We start from the raw sequence: 11,432 nt of genomic DNA on the forward strand, positions 1-11,432 counted from the left end.
CAGTCCACTGATTGTATGTGTTGTACCTATCAATGTTTCCAGTTTGTCAACCTTGTGAAGCCCCTGGAGAAGTCTTGGAGCCCTGGGACTCTGCAGAGCACAGTTTGAGAAACACTGGTCTACACTAATGCTGTAAGTCAATTTAAGTTACGCTAGTTCAGTTACGTAAATTGTGTAACTGAAGTTGATGTAACTTGGGTTGTCTTATGATGCAGACACTGTCATATGTGAATGGGAGAGACTCAAAAATAAACTTAAATGATGAATTGTCCTGTAGCACTGTAGATGTTGCATATGACTTTCCATTTTGTAAATCTTTATTAGAAAGCACTGAACTCATAATTTCAATGCTATTCCTTATAGTAGAAAAGTCTCATTTAAGCCAGAAATATAGATAGTATGAGCTTTTGTGGGCACAATCCATTCTTCAGATGAAAGCTCAAGATACTATCTATTTTTCGTTGGCCTCTAAGGTGCTACAGGACCATTTGTGGTTACATAGCTGCCCCTCTGATCCCTTAACATAGTTTTCACACCCCAAAGAGTTGAGTATAGACATATTTGGGAGAGTGCACTCTCATTAACAGAAGGTTTCTCCATGCCAACTAAACTAACATCTCTGCTTTGCTGATTTAGCTGGTAGCTTATAGGCCCTGCCTATACAGTCTTTACTCTTGAGTGACCCATAGTATTAGCTACATGTGATTTTAGAGCATGGATTGGGGAAGGGTAAGAAGAGCATATAAATGTCTATCTCCCCAAAAAACTTGAGGGCTGAATGAACATGGCAACTCCCACAGACATTACCAATAATAGACAATTCATCATATTGAGATTGCTGTTTAACAGAATCCTTGCATTTGCACTGGCTTCAACTCTTTGCCTGCAAGGCAAATAGACTTCATTCCACAGTTTTAGGACAACTCTGTTTTGGAGCTTAAAAGGAATATTATATGCAACCTGGAATTGAAATAAGGTGCAAGTGTACTTTGCAAAACCATGTCAATTTTATTAATCCTTTGCTCTCTTGCTTTGTGTTAAAGGTGTGCTATCCCTGAAATAAGTTTACTGTGGATTGCCTTTTGGAATAGATTAAATTGACCTTGGAGGCTGGGGGGAGAACTCTTTCTGACTGTGCCTCAACTGTCTTTCAAGAGTAATGCAATTCCTTCTTCCTCAACTTTGCTGTCCAGTACACTTGAGTGAACTCAATTAAGTTACTAGAAATAGCTGCAGTGTATGTAGATGTTGCATATGACTTTCCATTTTGTAAATCTTTATTAGAAAGCACTGAACTCATAATTTCAATGCTATTCCTTATAGTAGAAATGTCTCATTTAAGCTGTCAAACAAATTCAGTTTTAAATGCATGTTTTAAAAGAAATAACTTTTACACAGTAGTATTTCTTATAACAAAATGGAATAGTGTTATAAAATTATAACAAGACAAACTAGTATTCCAAAATGAGGAGCCTCACTTAAAGATTTAGATTTTTTCTGCAGTTTTCAATATTGAAATCATCATCTTATCTACTAATGCTGTATGCACAGCCTGCTTATTTTTAAAAAAAGTAAATACATTTTGGATACAATGTTAGCATTCCAAAGTAGTTCAAATGGTGCCACTGCCAGTGACAATTCATAATCATATGAGTGCAGTCATTTGACATTCAGATGTTGATAAGAACTTGAAGGTTAGCCTCTCTCTACTTGGCTAAGGAAGACAACCTTCTTATACGAATAAACATACATAGAATACATCCAGAAACTATAACACAATGTATTTCTATATTGGCAATTGTAATATCTTAAAGGCACTGTTAATAGACATTAGTGCCAATGAAGCCAAAGTGCTTTTCTACTCTACGTCAAAGTACAACCACCTTTTGGGCAGACAGCTTCCAACTTTCTGGTCCATATACATGGCACAATGTGGAGAGGGAAAGACTTTGTAGGATGGGATTTCTTGTAACACTTTTCCTCACTCTTGCACTAGTTATAGAATTAATTTTGATTACATTTTCAACTGTGTACAAAAAGTATTGGATACAACTGTATGCAGCATATACTGTAGCATAGAGAAAACTATCGTTCCAGATGCCTCCATTCTACATTGCTGGCTTTTTTAAACATTTAATCTCGAGTCCCTTTTTAGTGTGTGTGTGTGTGTGTGTGGAGAATGGTAATAACTCTAAAATGAAATTCCTGTATTCTTCTACTGGTTTCAAGATCATTCCATCAGAATGGTCTGCTGCCTTCTAGATAAGTTTTCAGCAAAAGTCATGAAAAGTTTAAAACAAAATCACTAGCACTTCTCTACAAAAGTATCAATTTTTTAAATCCTTGTTCTAACACCCCTTGGCCCATGCCTGACAATTTAAGAAATTAGTTTGTAAATAATCTGTACCTAGTGGGTGCCCTTCCAGTAATGCCAAGCCAATTCTTATAATTAATCTGCCACATGTAGATGGTTTCATAAAGGGACATACTACTCCTTTTAATAGCTATATTTACCTTATCTTGAGTCAAAGTCCTATAGTGGTCATTTGGATCTAAGAACAAAATCTTGTATTAAGAAGGAAAATAGTTCTTGGTTACATCTGTGTGTGCTCCACTTGTAGGCACAGTAGTACACCTGGGATTGGAGATCATCAGCAATGCCCATTGGACAGCATGTGTACAACCACCCCGCAACACTCCCACTGAATGGGACATGTATATAAAACATAACACTGTGCTGTCTGACCCCCTCCCACTTCCTTCCCTACTTCCTTTAGTATGGGACAGAATGTGCAGCAGAACCCACTTTTCCTATTCCTTCACTAGATAGTGCCTTACCTGTTAGTGTAAATAGTAGTATTATTATTTTTTATCATATATCATTTTATTTCATAAGCTGGGTTTCCATTTCCCGCCCTTCTTTACTAGAAAGCTTTTTTCTTCACATTTAGGTCTCAGTTCCATGGGCTTAAGAGGTATGTTTCTTATGGGGCTGCTTTCCTGGTAGCGGATGGTCACCTTCCTGGGAGAGTAAAATATCCCCAAGTGTTCACACTATCTTGGTCTGAAATCCAAAGCTAGAAAAGATGAAAGAATTGGCTTAAAATTTTTTGTGGAGATGTTGCTGTGATCAGCAATGGACCTGGGCCCAGACTTCCACTCTGCCTGGTTATCTGTACAAGGTACTACTTCTTGGACTGTCCTCAGCACCTCAGATATTCTTTAAGATTCTTGAGATAGTCACTGCTTGCCTTAGAAAGAAAGGAGTTGTCATCAACTCCATCTATCTTCTAAAGACCCCATCCAAGACCAATGCGCTGTTCACATTTCTAGATTCACAAGGACAATCACTGGAATTCATTGGCATACAGTTGCATGATATATAAGTCATAGCCCTCCTACTGCCACACAGATGCTTAGCTATAGTAGATCTGGTATCCAATGTATGGGTCTGCCCCCAGATCTCTTCCAAAACATATCTCAAACTTCTAGGTCATATAGCAGTGACCACTTTTATGACCAGGCATGGTTATCCACAGTATATCCAACAGTGACTATTATCCTAACAACCGATGCCTCCATAATTGGTTGGGGAGCATATCTCCACAATCACACCATGCAGGGGAGATGATCATTAACTAAATCCACTGGATACATAAATCTCTTAGAATTGTAGACGCTCTTGCTCACTACCCATCATGAGGGATGTTACATCAGTGCTCGCCTACATGAAGCCATTACGCTTTGGAGACCGAGGGAAATGCCCACAGGACCCCCTTGACAGTCTCTGGACCTGGGACTCTGACAGTAGGATTCCAAGCACAGTTCATCAGTGTGTGTACACACACACCCCTCTAGCAAGAACACTAGTCCTGACCCTCTATTCTGGCCTCAGAATTGCTTTACATGGTTGGGGGCTTTTTGTCTACAAGAACAAGGTTCAGCTGCATCTTCTCTTGGCCTTCCTGCCAAAGGTTTTATCTTCCTTGAGTATGAACATGTTCCTCCCAATATTCAGTCTGAAGCAGCACAAGACTGCTGAGGAGAGGTGTCTGCACACACTGGAGATCTAGAGGGCTTTGATTTTATCTGGAACCTGTGCCTTTCCATAAATCAACCCACTTGTTATCATTACAGTGGATAGGATCAAGGGCCTCCTGGTTTCTGAGTTCCAGTTAGATCACCTCTTGCATAAAGACCTGTTGTTACAAGGTGGCAAAGGTTCCAGCACCACTGAACATCAAAGCCCATTCAATTAGAGCGCAAGCATCTTCAGCAGACTTTCTGGCACAGATCCTGATCTAGGACATCTGTAGCACCATGATGATGTCTTCTGACAACATGATCATGTCTCATTATGCCATCACTCGGCAGGGCAGAGACAACACTGGGTTCAACAGAACTGTGCTAGAATCTTCAAGGCCATGAACTCCTACCTGCTTCCAAGAGAACTGCTTAGTCACCTAACGTGGAATGAACATGAGCAATCACTTCTTGGAGAAAAAATGGTTCTCCTTCGAGTGGTCCCCGTGGGTGCTCCACTCTGGGTGCTGGTGCGTCCTTGCGCCAGCGATGGGAGACTTTTTCTAGCAGTTTCTGCTGTGCCGCGCAGGCGCCGCAGCGCCCTCTAGTGCTGCTGGAACCGTTGGGCGCATGCGCGGCGCGGCTCCTCAGTTCCTTCTCTACTGTCCTCGGCAGCAGACAGAGCCAATGGTTCTCCTATCTTCCTGTTTAAAAATAGATTTAAAAAAAGCCTCGTTATCCCTTAGTTTCCTCATACTCCAAGTTTTTAGCCCTCCTCTCCCTTCCCTGTCAGTTTAAAAAAAAAATATTTTTTCCTTGTTGCGCTTGCCGCTTTTCCCTGACCCCTCATGCCCGGTTCCCCAGGCTTTAAGTGGTGCGAGTCATGTCGGGATGCCATGCCTGCCTCGGACGGGCATTCTAAATGCATTAAGTGCTTAGGAGAGGCACATCAAACTCAAAAGTGCCCCCACTGCTCAAAATTAACGGCGCAGGCACGTCGAGACCGAGCAAACAGATTGAAGACCTTGCTCTACGAGAAGTCTCTTCGTCCATCTTTGCAGGACTCTCCTACAACCTCGACATCAGCTCATCAGAGCAAGGGTATGGAGAAAAATCCTCCCTCTACCCATTCTGGGCCTGCGACCTCAAAAACAGGTCTAACCCCGAGCCCAGGATGGTCCTCGGTGCTGTTGGCCACATGGGCTACCACCGAGCCCAGGCCAGGAACCTCAGGATCAGCTCTGCCTAAGCCATTGGCACCGCGCAAGAGAACACTCTCCGAACCGTCATCGGTTTCTACGGCACCAACGCCTCCGGCACCGGAGACTCCCTCGGTGCTGACCGCACCGACGGGCAGCCTCATAGATCGTCCGAAACACCGTGCCAAGACGGCACCGGGCTCGGTGCCGAAGAAGCACCACATCGACATGCCACCACCGGGCACTTCGGCACCTGACAGGGACTCGGCACTGTCACCCGCACTATTGTCGGGGCTGACCCCTGCACCGCCTACTCCACACCGTGCGGCACCGACCGCAAGTCACGAACGGCACCGTTCTTGGACCCGGAGCCGCACATCCTCGGCACCGCCTTCTCCTGCTTCTTCCGTCCATTCAAGGAGGTCCCATCATTCTTTGGTCGTCTCTCGTTCCCCCAGCGAGATCGGCACTGATTCAAGGAGCAGATTCTCCTCCCAGCATTCTAGCCCAGAACACAGACCCCCCTCTTGGCAGCCTGCAGTAGTTCAGTAGGCATACCCTCCATCTCCACACCCATGGTATGCCCAACAATACACCTACCCACCATTACCATACACCAACTCATGGCAATCCTGGGAGCAACTGTCAAAAGAGGGCCACCATCGAGCGCCTTCCACCATTTCTAGACCTCCACCTCCCGATACTCCTGCTGCCACCGAGGCGCTTTCTGTAACCGAGCCAAACTCCCCAACCCCCTCGGAGGCACATGATTCGCTCTCTGAGGGAGAAACCAGATCGCCGCCTAACTTCTCGTCCTCATCACCGGACGAAGCGGTCACACCTGAAGCGCCGCCATCTGGGGATGACATCAGGAAATTTCAAGACGTTTTTAAAAGGGTGGCCATAGCTCAACAACGAGATCTCCAGGAAGTGCAGGAGAAACAATATTTCCTTCTTCGCACACTGCAACCCACAACTACCTCCAGATTAGCTCTCCCCATGGATGAGGCTATTATAGATCCGGCTGATAACATCTGGCAAACTCCTGCATCCATCACCCCAACAAACAAAAGGGTTGACTGCAAATATTTCATTGCTCCAAAAAATATGGACTTTCTCTTTACACACCCACCCCCGAACTCCCTGGTGGTAGACTCGGTTCGACACAAGGGTAAACAGCCCAATCTCAGATCCACACCACAGGATAAGGACCATAAAAAGGTGGACATTATGGGGCGTAAAGTCTGTTCTTCAGCCACGTTACTCCTGAGAGTGGCGAACTACACAGCCATGCTAGCAGACTATGATTACACCAACTACTCGAAGTTACAGGATTTGCTTCAACATTTACCAGAGCATAAAAGACCAACCTTGCTTAACATCATGCAAGAGAGTCATAACATCACTCGTACAGTCCTACAGTCCTCCATGGATGTAGCAGACACTGCAGCTCTCGTGACAGCCTCGGCGGTAGTCCTTCGAAGAGCATCCTGGCTACAGGCATCGGGCGTACCCAGAGATCTGCAGCAAAAGGTTGAGGATCTGCCCTTCGATCGAGCCAACCTTTTTGCTGCAAAGACGGATGAAGTACTCCATTCAATGAAGGATTCTCCCACAACTCTTAGAACACTGGGAATGTATACCCCCCCCCCTGTTCAAGAGAACGAGATACCAGCCATACCAACGCCAGAGAGACACCTTCAGGCAGCAACCCAGAACCAACTTCCGCCCGAGACAAAGACCACAGAGGCATAGACCACAAAGGCAACAGCAGCAACACATCACAACCCGCCCGCCAACAACCAAACAGCAGGTTTGAAGGTCAGGTCAAGAGCCACATAGCCATTCCACCTTTATCGCCAACAGACTCGGTTCAGTTCTATCAACCCCTCCGGACCTTTTTCCACCAATGGTCTCTCATCACTTTGGACAAGTGGGTTTTGGAACTAATCCAGTACGGTTATTCGATCCCATTTACCTCCATCCCTCCTACTCGCCCTCCTACCCTGTCCCTTTTCAGGGACCCATCTCACGAACCAGTTCTCCAACAGAAGATGACACGTCTTCTCCAACTCGGCGCAGTAGAACAGGTACCTCCTCAATTCTACGGCCGGGGTTTTTATTCAACCTACTTCTTAACCCAGAGGAAGACGGGAGGATGGAGACCCATTTTAGACCTCAGACTCCTCAACAAGCACGTGGCATACCACCGCTTCAAGATGGTAAATCTAGCAACGATCATCCCCGCTCTCGATCAAGGAGATTGGCTATCGACCTCCAGGATGCCTACTTTCACATTATGATTCTCCCGGCCCACAGACGTTTCCTACGGTTTACAGTAGGCGACCAACACTACCAATACCAATACCGAGTACTCCCGTTCCGCCTATCAACTGCCCCCAGAGTTTTTTCAAAGACCTTGGCAGTGGTAATGGCGTCACTGCGCCGACAAGGGACCATAATATTCCCGTACCTCGACGACTGCCTTAAAGGCGCGTCTTTCCAAGAAACCAAAACCATGACGGACAACACAGTAGCCCTTCTACTCAGCCTCGGTTTTCACATAAACTATACAAAATCCACCTTACTCCCGACTCAGAGGCTAGAGTTTATAGGCGCTCTCATCGATACGACTATGGCAAGAGCTACCCTTCCCGACCACAGGTTTGCCACCATTCAGGAACTGATCTCGTCGGTGCAATCAACTCCAACCGTGACGGTCAGTCTCTGTCTCAAGATCCTCGGGCATATGGCCTCCACAACCTATGTCGTCTTCCTGGCCAGACTCCACATGAGAGCACTCCAGTTGTGGCTCGCAACGGTTTACAAGCCCTCCAGAGACCAACTTTCCAAGCTCGTTGCTATTCCACCACGTATCCTCAGTTCCTTGCTTTGGTGGACAATCCCACACAACATGCTGCAGGGCGTTCCTTTTCAGCGTCCTCCTTCCGCACTCACAGTTGTAACAGACGCCTCGCTTATGGGTTGGGGGGCCCATTTAGGAAACATCACAGGCCAAGGGAAATGGTCTTTCACTGAACAAACCTTTCACATCAACCTCCTCGAATTATGTGCGGTCAGATACGCTTGCCAACACTTCAAACAGTATATAATGCGCAAGTCTATTACTATCATGACAGACAACACTACGTGCATGTACTATATAAACCGACAAGGGGGAGCCCGATCCCCATCTCCCTGTTCGGAGGCGGTCAAGTTTTGGAATTGGTGTCTCATACACCAAGTCACTTTGTTGGCCGTTTACCTCCCGGGCATCCTCAATCTCACAGCGGATGTTCAGTCACTCATTCCAAGATCAACATGAGTGGGAGCTCGACAGGCACACCCTGACTCCACTATTCTTTCGGTGGGGCCAACCAAACGTAGACCTCTTCGCCACGAAGAGCAACAGGAAATGTCATTGGTACTGCTCCAGAGGAGTCCAGGGGAGACATTCCCTCGGGGACGCATTTTCCATCACATGGAACGCCCCTCTCCTCTATGCGTTTCCTCCCTTCCCACTCCTGCACAGAGTCCTGAACAAAATCAGATCAGACCAGGCGTGGGTCATATTAGTGGCTCCTGCATGGCCCAGACAGACATGGTACCCTTACCTTCTCAAGATGATGCTGATGGACCCGTACCCCTTTCCTCTCCTCCACGATCTCCTGTCCCAGAACCACGGCAGGACTCTCCACCCGGACCTTCACAAGCTTCACCTTCACGCTTGGCTCCTTCATGGCTCCAGGATGCTGAGATTACCTGTTCGGAGCAGGTGAAGGACATACTGATTAACAGTAGGAGGCAGTCAACCAGAAGGGCTTACTCATACAAGTGGAAGCGATTTTCCCACTGGTATAGTCGGCTACACGCAACCTCTCTACAGTCGGCCTCTCCACCTACCTTGTTGGACTATCTGTTATCCCTCAAGCAATCTGGCCTCGCACTCAGCAGCGTTAAGGTCCACGCTGCCGCAATAGCGGCGTTCCATCATCCTACGGATGGCATGTCCTTCCTCGCTAATCCATTGACCAAACGCTTCTTTAAAGGCTTACAGAACACATTCCCGCCGATCCGCCCTCCGGTTCCTGTCTGGGACTTGAATCACGTTCTAAAAAGCCTGACAAAGCCACCATTCGAGCCAATGGCTACCTGCTCCTGGTCTCTCTTATTGATGAAAGTATCTTTCCTCATCGCAATCACCTCCAGTGGGAGAGTAAGTGAATTGGCAGCCTTGATGGCAGACCCACCATATACCATATTCACGAACGACAGAGTAATACTTCGACCCCACCTGAAGTTCCTCCCCAAAGTACTCACCCTTTCATGTGAACGAACCCATACATTTAACTGCCTTCTTTCCTAAGCCTCATGCTGACCAGATCCAGGCGGCATGGCACACTTTAGATGTTCGACGTGCTCTGGCATTTTATGTCGATCGCACAAAGCCGTGGAGGGCCTCACCTAGGCTTTTCATCTCCTACGCCAATAAATCAAGAGGACAAGCGATCTCGTTTCAGAGAATCTCAAACTGGATTACTTCTTGCATCCTCACTTGTTATACCTTACACAATAAACACCAGAGCCGTGGCCTCCACAACAGCTTTCCTTCAGAATGTCCCACTCCAAGATATCTGAAATGCCGCCACTTGGTCATCTGACCAGACTTTTGCACGGCACTATGCACTCTCGTCTTCTATAGCTTCGTCCACGGCGGTGGGACATGCAGTCTTGTCCACAGTGACTACTACACGGCTCCAAACCCACCTCCGCGAGCCGACAACTGCTCTGTAGTCACCCAGAGTGGAGCACCCACGGGGACCACTCGAAGGAGAAGAAAGAGTTACTCACCTTGGTGCAGTAACGGTGCTTCTTCGAGATGGGTCCCTGTGGGTGCTCCACTACCCTCCCTCCTTCCCCTGCTTTGGAGCCTTGTACTCTAGCGGGTAGAGAAGGAACGGAGGAGCCATGCTGCGCACGCGCCCAACGGTTCCAGCAGCACTAGAGGGCGCTGCGGCGCCTGTGCGGCGCGGCAAAAACTGCTAGAAAAAGTCGCCGGCACGAGGACGCACCAGCACCCAGAGTGGAGCACCCACGGGGACCCATCTCAAAGAAGCACCGTTACTGCACCAAGTTGAGTAACTCTTTCTTACCGGTTTCCATAACTGGCATTCTTCAAGATGTGTTGTTAATGTCCATTCCACGACCCACCTTCCTTCCCTACTGTCCGAGTTTCTGGCAAGAAGGAACTGAGGGTATGTCTACACTACCACCCTAGTTTGAACTAGGGTGGTAATGTAGGCATACCGCACTTGCAAATGAAGCCCGGGATTTGAATTTCCCGGGCTTCATTTGCATAAACCAGCCGGCATTTAAAAATGGCGCCGGCCGGCTTATGCAAATGAAGCCCGGGAAATTCAAATCCCGGGCTTCATTTGCAAGTGCGGTATGCCTATATTACCACCCTAGTTCAAACTAGGGTGGTAGTGTAGACATACCCTGAGGGTGTGGGGAGTGGGCAGTACACCTTATAATGTACCAAAAGGTCACCACTCCCCCACAGATAATGCTAAGGGAAAAACTTCTGGCACTGGTGCATGTGGCAAGGACACACACCTATTTTGGAATGGACATGAGCAATCTATCTCAAAGAACATCAGTTATGGAAACAGAACTGTATTTTCTCTTCATTCATCATTAGATCTGAGTTTTCACATTTTGCAGAGTTTTCGTCTCCTTGAGGAAGAAATTGGAAGGAATCATTTCAAACTGTATCTTTTAAAATTATATCTGATAAATGCACAAGGCTTGCTTTTCTGGCTGGGCTTCCACTGGGAAAATATTTATCTGTGCTGATGCTTTTGCTTTCTGAACCCTCAATTAGACTTTGTTCAACTCCTGTAAATAACCATCTGAATTATGAATCAGAGGTAATTGATCATTAATGTTTCTGTTAGCGTTATCTAGTCAGATTTACTTCCACTTTCTTGATTTTAGTATTTGAAACATGTATCTGTCCTTGGAAGCTTGCCTTTTTTATTCTACAAACGTTCTGGGTTTTTTATCATGTCCTTTGAAGTTAAAGAATGCTCCCATAAGGCTCTGCCTTGTCCTACATTTAAAATTGCCTTGTAAAATTAGCACACAATCAGTTCTATCATGCTTATTGGTATTTACACTAAAAGCAAACCCCAATGCTTTTAAAATAAC

This window comes from Pelodiscus sinensis, chromosome 1 (genome assembly GCF_052426305.1).
Source record: "Pelodiscus sinensis isolate ZL-2025 chromosome 1, ASM5242630v1, whole genome shotgun sequence".
Classification (NCBI taxonomy): Eukaryota; Metazoa; Chordata; order Testudines; family Trionychidae; genus Pelodiscus; species Pelodiscus sinensis.